This window comes from Miscanthus floridulus, chromosome 8, assembly GCF_019320115.1.
Source record: "Miscanthus floridulus cultivar M001 chromosome 8, ASM1932011v1, whole genome shotgun sequence".
Lineage (NCBI taxonomy): Eukaryota > Viridiplantae > Streptophyta > Magnoliopsida > Poales > Poaceae > Miscanthus > Miscanthus floridulus.
In genome coordinates this window covers 60,300,032-60,307,651 of record NC_089587.1, presented here as the reverse complement: position 1 = coordinate 60,307,651, position 7,620 = coordinate 60,300,032, and the positions used below count along the sequence as shown (strand labels likewise).

The 7,620-nt window shown below is 50.2% G+C and overlaps 1 pseudogene; it reads right to left on the bottom strand.

The window, feature by feature from the left end:
• Positions 1-300: 300 nt before the first annotated feature.
• Positions 301-1,458, bottom strand: LOC136475403 (rubisco accumulation factor 1, chloroplastic-like; annotated as a pseudogene).
• Between the last annotated feature and the right edge of the window lie 6,162 nt (positions 1,459-7,620).

Here is a 7,620-nt window from a genome sequence, read left to right as displayed (position 1 = left end):
TGTATGTAATGTAAATAAATAGTTCCACGCGTCACGTCGTCCTAAATAGTTCCACGCGTCACGTCGTCCAAAGTTGGTCATGGGCTGCCTTAACTCGCCACCTCCTTTCCCCATCCATTCTCTCCTCCTCCCCTCCCTCTCTATATATATAGAGAGAATTCTGTATTTGGCACCGAAACAAATCACCCTTCTGTATTTAGCACTGGAAATTTTGAACTTCCTTATCTAGCATCAACTTGAAAATTCCTTCCGTCTATAGCACTTCCGTCCATTTGATGCAGTAACGGTGTCAAGTGCCACCTAAAATGACATGTATACCCTTACCAGCAACGTGTTGGCAATGACCAGCACTGGCTCCTCATCGTCCGTCCGCCACGGCAGCCTCCGGCCGTCGGCCAGCTCGATGACGACGGCGTCGTCCGCTGCCTCGGCCCACGGGGCCCCACCCGGGCACCACAGCCCACCGCGCCCACGGCTTGTCTACCTCCACAATGCCAAGGTCCACGTCCGTCTTGGTCCGCCTGGGCGTCGACTCCATGGCCACGACGCCGTCCGTCTCCCTGAGCACCGGCAGCATGAAGACGGTGGTCGCCTCGGCGACCTCGCCGTACTGGAGCCGCACCACCGTGACGCCGGGCCGCGAGGCGGCAGGGTCCTCCTCCTCCCCCTCCACCTCCCCGGCCGCCTTCTTCCTGGCGTGCTCCAGCTCGAGCTCCACGCGCGCCCTGCCGGACTCGGTCTCCACCACCTGCATCGCGGCGTACTGGAGCCGCACCACCGTGACGCCGGGCCGCGAGGCGGCAGGGTCCTCCTCCTCCCCCTCCACCTCCCCGGCTGCCTTCTTCCTGGCGCGCTCCAGCTCAAGCTCCACGCGCGCCCTGCCGGACTCGGTCTCCACCACCTGCAGCGCGCGCTCCAGCTCCGCGATGCGGTCCTCCACGTCGATGCCCTCCCACGACTGGCGGAACCGCGCGTAGGCGAGGCAGTCAGCGGGGGAGTCCCTCCCAAAGGCCTCCCAGCCCTCCTCCCCGCGCCAGCGCGGGAAGCTCTTCATGGCGCGAAGTACGGGAGCAGATCGGGCGGGAACGCGGTGACCTTGTCGTCGAGGAGCGAGTCGCGGACCTGGGACGCGACGACGAGGCAGTTCTGCTCGACGCCCGAGATGCCCGTGGCCTCCTGGATGGAGGACGGGTTGAAGCCATCCCGGGAGAGCGAGGAGACGAGGGGCGCATACTCGTGCCACAGGCCCATCCTGTCGCGGAGGATCTGGAGGCGCTGGGTGAGGTTGAGGTTGCGGAGGCTAGGCGGCAGAGGGGACGGCGACGGGTGGAACGGCTGGTAGAGCTGGCCCGGCGGAGGAGGTGAGCATCCTTGGTTGAATCCGACTCGAATCCCCCAGCCCTTGCGTTGCCTTCCCTCCCCTTTATATATCGAGAAGCAGCACACGATCAGAGACATCGAGGCATCGAACAAATCGGTAGCTCTCAACCGTCGGCACAGTTTGCTAAGAGACGACACCAGCTCACGCAAGCCGTCCTCCGGGCACAATGAAGAAGGCCACGTACGCATACGACACCGACGTCGTCATGCCCATGGACGACGGCGGCACCGTAGTGATCCACACGCGACGGTCACGAACTCAGGCGACGCCGTGAAGCACTTCCTCCAAGAGGTCCGCGAGACGACCGGTGGCAGCAAGGGCGAGCCCGGCCTGATCGTGGGCCTCGACACCGAGTGGCACGTCGTCTTCCATGACGACGGGTATCGCGACAACAGGATGGTGGTCCTGCAGATGTAGTCGCAGTACAGGCGCTAGACGTCGCCGTCGACCGAGACGCCGACGAAGCGGTGCTTGGGGTTGGCGAGGAAGGCCTTCAGGGTGACCGGGACGTAGTTGGCGTGGACGATCTGGAAGACGAGGCAGCGGCGGCCCACGCACATCTGCAGGACCACCATCCTGTTGTCGCGATACCCGTCGTCGTGGAAGACGACGTGCCACTCGGTGTCGAGGCCCACGATCAGGCCGGGCTCGCCCTTGCTGCCACCGGGGCGAGATCGTTCCAGCGGCGGCGGCCACATCTTCTAGTTCTAACGCGCGCTGACTGGTAAGCAGCAGCCGGCCAATCTCGTAGGACACGAAGGCGTCGATGGCGGCGTACCGGACTTGCTCCGGCGACAGGGGCCTTCTCCACTTGCTCATGGTCACGTGCTTGGGCTTCTCCATCAGCACGCCCATCACCTCGCACGCGAGGGTCTTGAGCCCCGCCCTCACGAGCTCCGGCCGGGACAGCACCTCCGCGGCCACGGGGTTGGCGACCAGGATCTTGCGGCAGCACCGGCGACGGCGCGGGGCGTGCGCTGGTGTGTGTGTGGGGTGGGGGCGGGGGGGTTGAGTGACAGCATTTTGGTCCTTATCAACAAAAACTGACGTGGTCGATGACGTCAACAAACGGATGGATGGCCAAATTGGACGGAAGTGCTATATACGGAAGGAATTTTTAAGTTGATGCTAAATAAGGAAGTTCAAAATTTTCAATGCTAAATACAGAAGAGTGGTTTGTTTCGGTGCCAAATACAGAATTCTCTCATATATATATAAGTCTCACTTCAAGCTCTAGGCAGTGTTCGGTTAGGTTCTTTTTCCAGCCGAAGCAGTATTTTTCTCTCACAACATTATAGTATGAACAGTGCTTTTTTAGCATGAACAGCAAAAATTTTATCCCTGCCCGAACTCTACCTAGATAAGTACGGACAGCTAGCAGGCACGACCTGGGCTGCAACACGGTGGAATGCTAGATCGGCCCGGAGGGGGGCCGCATCCCCGGCGTCGTGTATCAAAGCTGCGATATGCTGCTTGATGCAGCAGGCCAATTTGGTTGAGCGGGTCGTGCTCTGTAGCATCCACAGAGGACGTCACAAATGGCAACGCTCAGGGCTCAGGATGCAGGCGGGGCGGGTTTTTAACGTTGCCCACCAACCCGTCCCGCAAAATCAACGTTCGCGGACAACGCGGTTCAGTTACAAGTTCCTCGCGGCCTAACATCGTTTGGTCCACCAAGCTCACTGGACAACACAATAAGCTCACTAAGAACCCACAAGAACCGCAACGCTTGGCATCTTGGTGCGGGTGCTCAGTCTGGTACTCGTTGTCGGACGAGCCAAAATGACTGGACCGGCTTCGGTATCTTCGGTAAGGCCTGATGGTGCCGTAACAGAAGCTCGCACGATCATCACAACAGCTTCGCAGCCTAGTAAACTTAGGACAGAAAAATGCACTTTCGAATTTTATTTGTCAGTACTCGTTTTCGAATTTTATTCGAAAAATGTACTTTCGTAAAATTCATCCGAAATTTCACCCCAATTTTTTTGACTAGCACATGAAGTATATTTCAGTCAATGTAGAGTTGCAGAGTGACATCCATACGTTACGTCTTTGTTTAGTAATAATAACTTTTGTTACATGATATGTGTCTTTGTTTCTGTACCTGTATTTCTTGATGTTGTTATATTTGAGAACGTACAATATATATATAGCCGGGATATGAAAATTAAAATGATCAGTGCAAAGCTGTATCATCCTTGCTCGTCGATTAACTGGATATGAAAATTTAGCTTGCAGGTTCTAAGTTCTTACAGGATATGTGTAGATATTGTACGCGCAGAGAGATAGTGTACACGTAGCCTCCATTGCAGTGTAGCGGGTCTCGCGGGTTTTACAGCGTAGTCTGTTATGTTCGCGGAAAATTTGTCCGCAAAGTTTATAGCTTAGCGGCTGACCGCAAGCCCGCTAACAAACTTTGCGGCGAGCGATGCGGGTTAGCGGCCGGCCGCGAACGAGCCCGCCTGCAAGCAGACTCAGGCCCTGTTTGGTTGGGCTTTTGGCTTTGGCTTTTGGCCCCAAAAGCCAAAAGCTCAACCAAAGGGGCTGCTTTTGGGGGTACTTTTTTAGAAGCAGCTGCTTTTCCGTAGTTCATTTTTGAAAGCTGGTTTGACCCTGCTTTTGGCTTTTGGCTTTCTGTTTTTCGAAATTTGTGGAATAAAAAGCTCTTCCATATTTGTTTCAAGAGAGATAAAGATAAAAGGTATATTTTATACTTGTTTAACCAAACAGCTTTCAGCTTTTCTACAGCTCACAGCCCACAGCAGCTTTTCCACAGCTCACGACCCACAGCAGCTTTTTTCCACAGCCACAGCTCAACCAAACAGGACCTCAGGGCCGTGATGGTGGTCACCGTCGCCCTGCGTGACGGTATAGCGTTGGAGTACCCATGCGGCGAGCAGGGGCTCAGCGAGTGGTGGCGGCAGCCATGTGAGACAAGGGTGGCGAGCAGTACCTGTATTGTACCTACCGTACCAGAATTCTATTTGAATTATAGTCAGAAATTGATAAGATTTTTTTTCGCGACCGCGCTCAACGAGCACGTTTTTTATTAAGAGGGTAGCAAAACGGTTACACCGCATAAGCCACGGCTTATACAACACTGAAGGAAGAACTAGAAAGAAATTGAAAAAGCGTTGGGCGAAGAAGGAACCAAAGAAACAAAATGTACATCATCCATGCGACTAGTAGGAACAGGGCGAAGAAGCCCCGGCGCAGGTCCTTCGGCAACTGTTTTCTTTCGGTCAGACACTGATGGAGGGCAGTGTTCTCATTTTGCGTCGGCTGCACGATGTGAAGCTTGGAACGGGAGCCTAGCCTAGACTCCCCTAGTGTAGACGCAATCGACGAGTAGATGATCCATCGTCTCAGCAGCCTGATGACAGAGGGCGCACAGATCGCAAGCCTGGAAGCCACTCATCTTTCTGCGACTGGCCGTCCAGCACCTATTGTGGATCGCGAACCAAGAGAAAATTTTGACCTTGGGTGGAAAGCCGTCCTAGAAAATAAAGCATCTTGATTAATTCTTAAAACCTTGTGCACAAAATTTTTTCATCACCGATGCAATAATTAACTAAAGATATATAAGTTTATTTGCTTTTGAGCACATGTTAAGTTCCAACCAAAGAAAAAAAGAAGAAAAAGAAATATTGGAATTGCTACTCTGCTGCTTGTGCTAGTCGCTGTGTGTTTGTGGCCTTCTTAACTAGTTAATTGTTGGCATCAAACAAAAAAAATGCAGAGGTTTTTGGCGTTTGACATGGAGACGGCGGTACAACAAATAGCTCCTTTCTTAGAGGACACAAGCAACGATGCACCTCGGTTCATCTACTTCGAGGGATGGGATGGATTGGGTGCTTCTACGGTGCTTAGAGCTATAGCAGAGCAGCCTGCACATTCTTTACGGGAAAAATTCGAGAAGATCATCCACATTGACTGCTCGATATGGAAAAGCCGAAGAGCATTGCAAAGGGTGATCGTAGACGAGATTAAGCTCACTCAACAGCTAGCGGCTGATTTTGACAGGCAAGATGAGGAGGAGGATTTCAGTGGGGTTGACCAAGGCCCCAGAGCTGAGATTAGAGACATAACAGGAGTGATAGGTCGATACCTAGTACAGTACAGATGTTTAGTTATCTTTCACAATGGAAGTAGTAACACAGTTGACTTGGCTAGCTTTGGCACACCAATGCTCGAATTATTAGGTACTAAGGTACTGTGGACCTTCAGAGGATGTCTTCGCCTCAATAGAGAAATTCCTGAAAAGGTAGAGAATTCACACCTTTATTTATATTTATGCTTATGGTGACCTTGACGATAATTGGATGGCATACCTTGAGGAAGAGGCTAGAGAAATCGCTTTGCACATGCATAAGCTTGGCCTTGGTGTTACACCTAAAATAGCCACAGAGTGTTGCTTGTACCTATTGTCATTGAATAACCAAGCTAAGAAGATGATTGACTACAACTGGGCAACCTATTTACTGCTGGCTTTCTTCTCCAGGTACGTACACACATGATCAAGCAACTTCCTCCCCTTAATTTGTAGTAATTTATTTCAAGTCAAATTCATTTCTTGTTCTGCATACTGATGTTGGATCACTCCCTGTAGATTAATCTGGTGTTGGATCGACGGGATGATGACAGACAGTGCTTTCTTCTCTGTCATTGGGTGCTTCCATATATATTATAGCAGTACTGCTGTTGCGGACGCTGCTGTGGTCAACCATGTTGGTTTGCGTTGCTTGGCAAGTCTTCGGTGTGTTTTCTTAAGAATGAATAAATAATAACTTGGTTTCTGATGCTATGCCTACCTACTTGGATTTGCATCAACCAAGTTAGTTACATCGGTGTTTATGTGTGAATTCGTATGCATGTCTCTCTTGAGGGACGCCGACTGATGTATCATTTGGCCTGGTTATCTGTGTGCGTGTGAGCTTGAAAATTGAAATAAGAGGCTGGGTTTGATTTCTATGCCTCCACAGAAATCAACCCCATGGTGTGCAAGTGTTGGTTTTCAGTTTCATTGGGTAGTGGACACAATGTATTAATGGTTTGGTTTTCAGTTTCAGTTTGTGATCCATGCAGCAGCATACTAATTCTTCCATCAAATTATTAATGGCTTGGTTTGATCTATGTGGAGTGTTAATTGATTATTTGTTTCTGGTATGGCAGTATTCGTGTATAGTACATGTTTCGCTAGCTCTATCTAGCTATTGTATAGGTGCATTCAGGGATAGAATAAGCAATAGCAGTGGCATATACTCATGGTACTGACGGGGAACTGAATCACACGAAACTGTCGGTTTTACCCAATGAGAGATTTTACCCAACAGTGGACTTCGACATTTCCCCGTACGAGAACTCCCGCTACCTGGGAAATGAGAGGCTTTGTGCACAGTTAATTCACCATGGCGACGGCCAACGGGCGTGCGAAACAGGGGGGCCCTAGCGAATTGTGCCCTACCCAACACATTGTCTATGGGTGCATTCAGGCAAATGCAAGTTCGTTAGCTGCTTCGTCATCCCAGGTCTAGCTGCAACGGTGCTTCTTTCTTTTTTTGTTTTGCATTCGGAAGTTGATTTGGGACTTGGGAGCACAAGTTTTGGGGTAACTTGCATAGGTAGCCGTTCTTATGGTTATGGATTCAAATTGTATCTGACCAAAGTATGAGCATCTATAAGTGCATATTCCGAATTATTATATTAAGACTAGCGATGGTGTTCGCAGAACCAGAGGATCTCTGTTTTTCCGCTGTTGGTGGCCATTTTTTTTGGGAGTTGGTGTATGAGGAATGGGGTCATTCACTAAATTTGAGGAATGAAGATGCATCACCCCATCTAGAATGGGTTGGTTCCCCAATCCAAACACTCCATTTAAGAACAAACTGAGAACCATATACATGAACGATGGGAAGAACATGAATGCTGGTAGCCACAGTGAGTAGATATTAAATACTTCACTAAAATTGGTACTTGCAAAGTTGCAATATTCAATTGTGTGTATTTGAGAATTTAATGTATCTTTTGGTTACTGCATATTATGTGAGGTATCAAACAAGTAAATAATTATTGACTTTTCATTTCCTGTTGCATGTTGCTTTACAGCACCAAATGTGTATGTATATAGAAAGCAAAGCAATCACTATCCTGTATTCTTGGTCTATTTCCCATTTGGTTGATTGCGGCTCTTCAATATAGGTTTCTTAGGAAAATAAAAAGGTTATATCACGAACTTCACT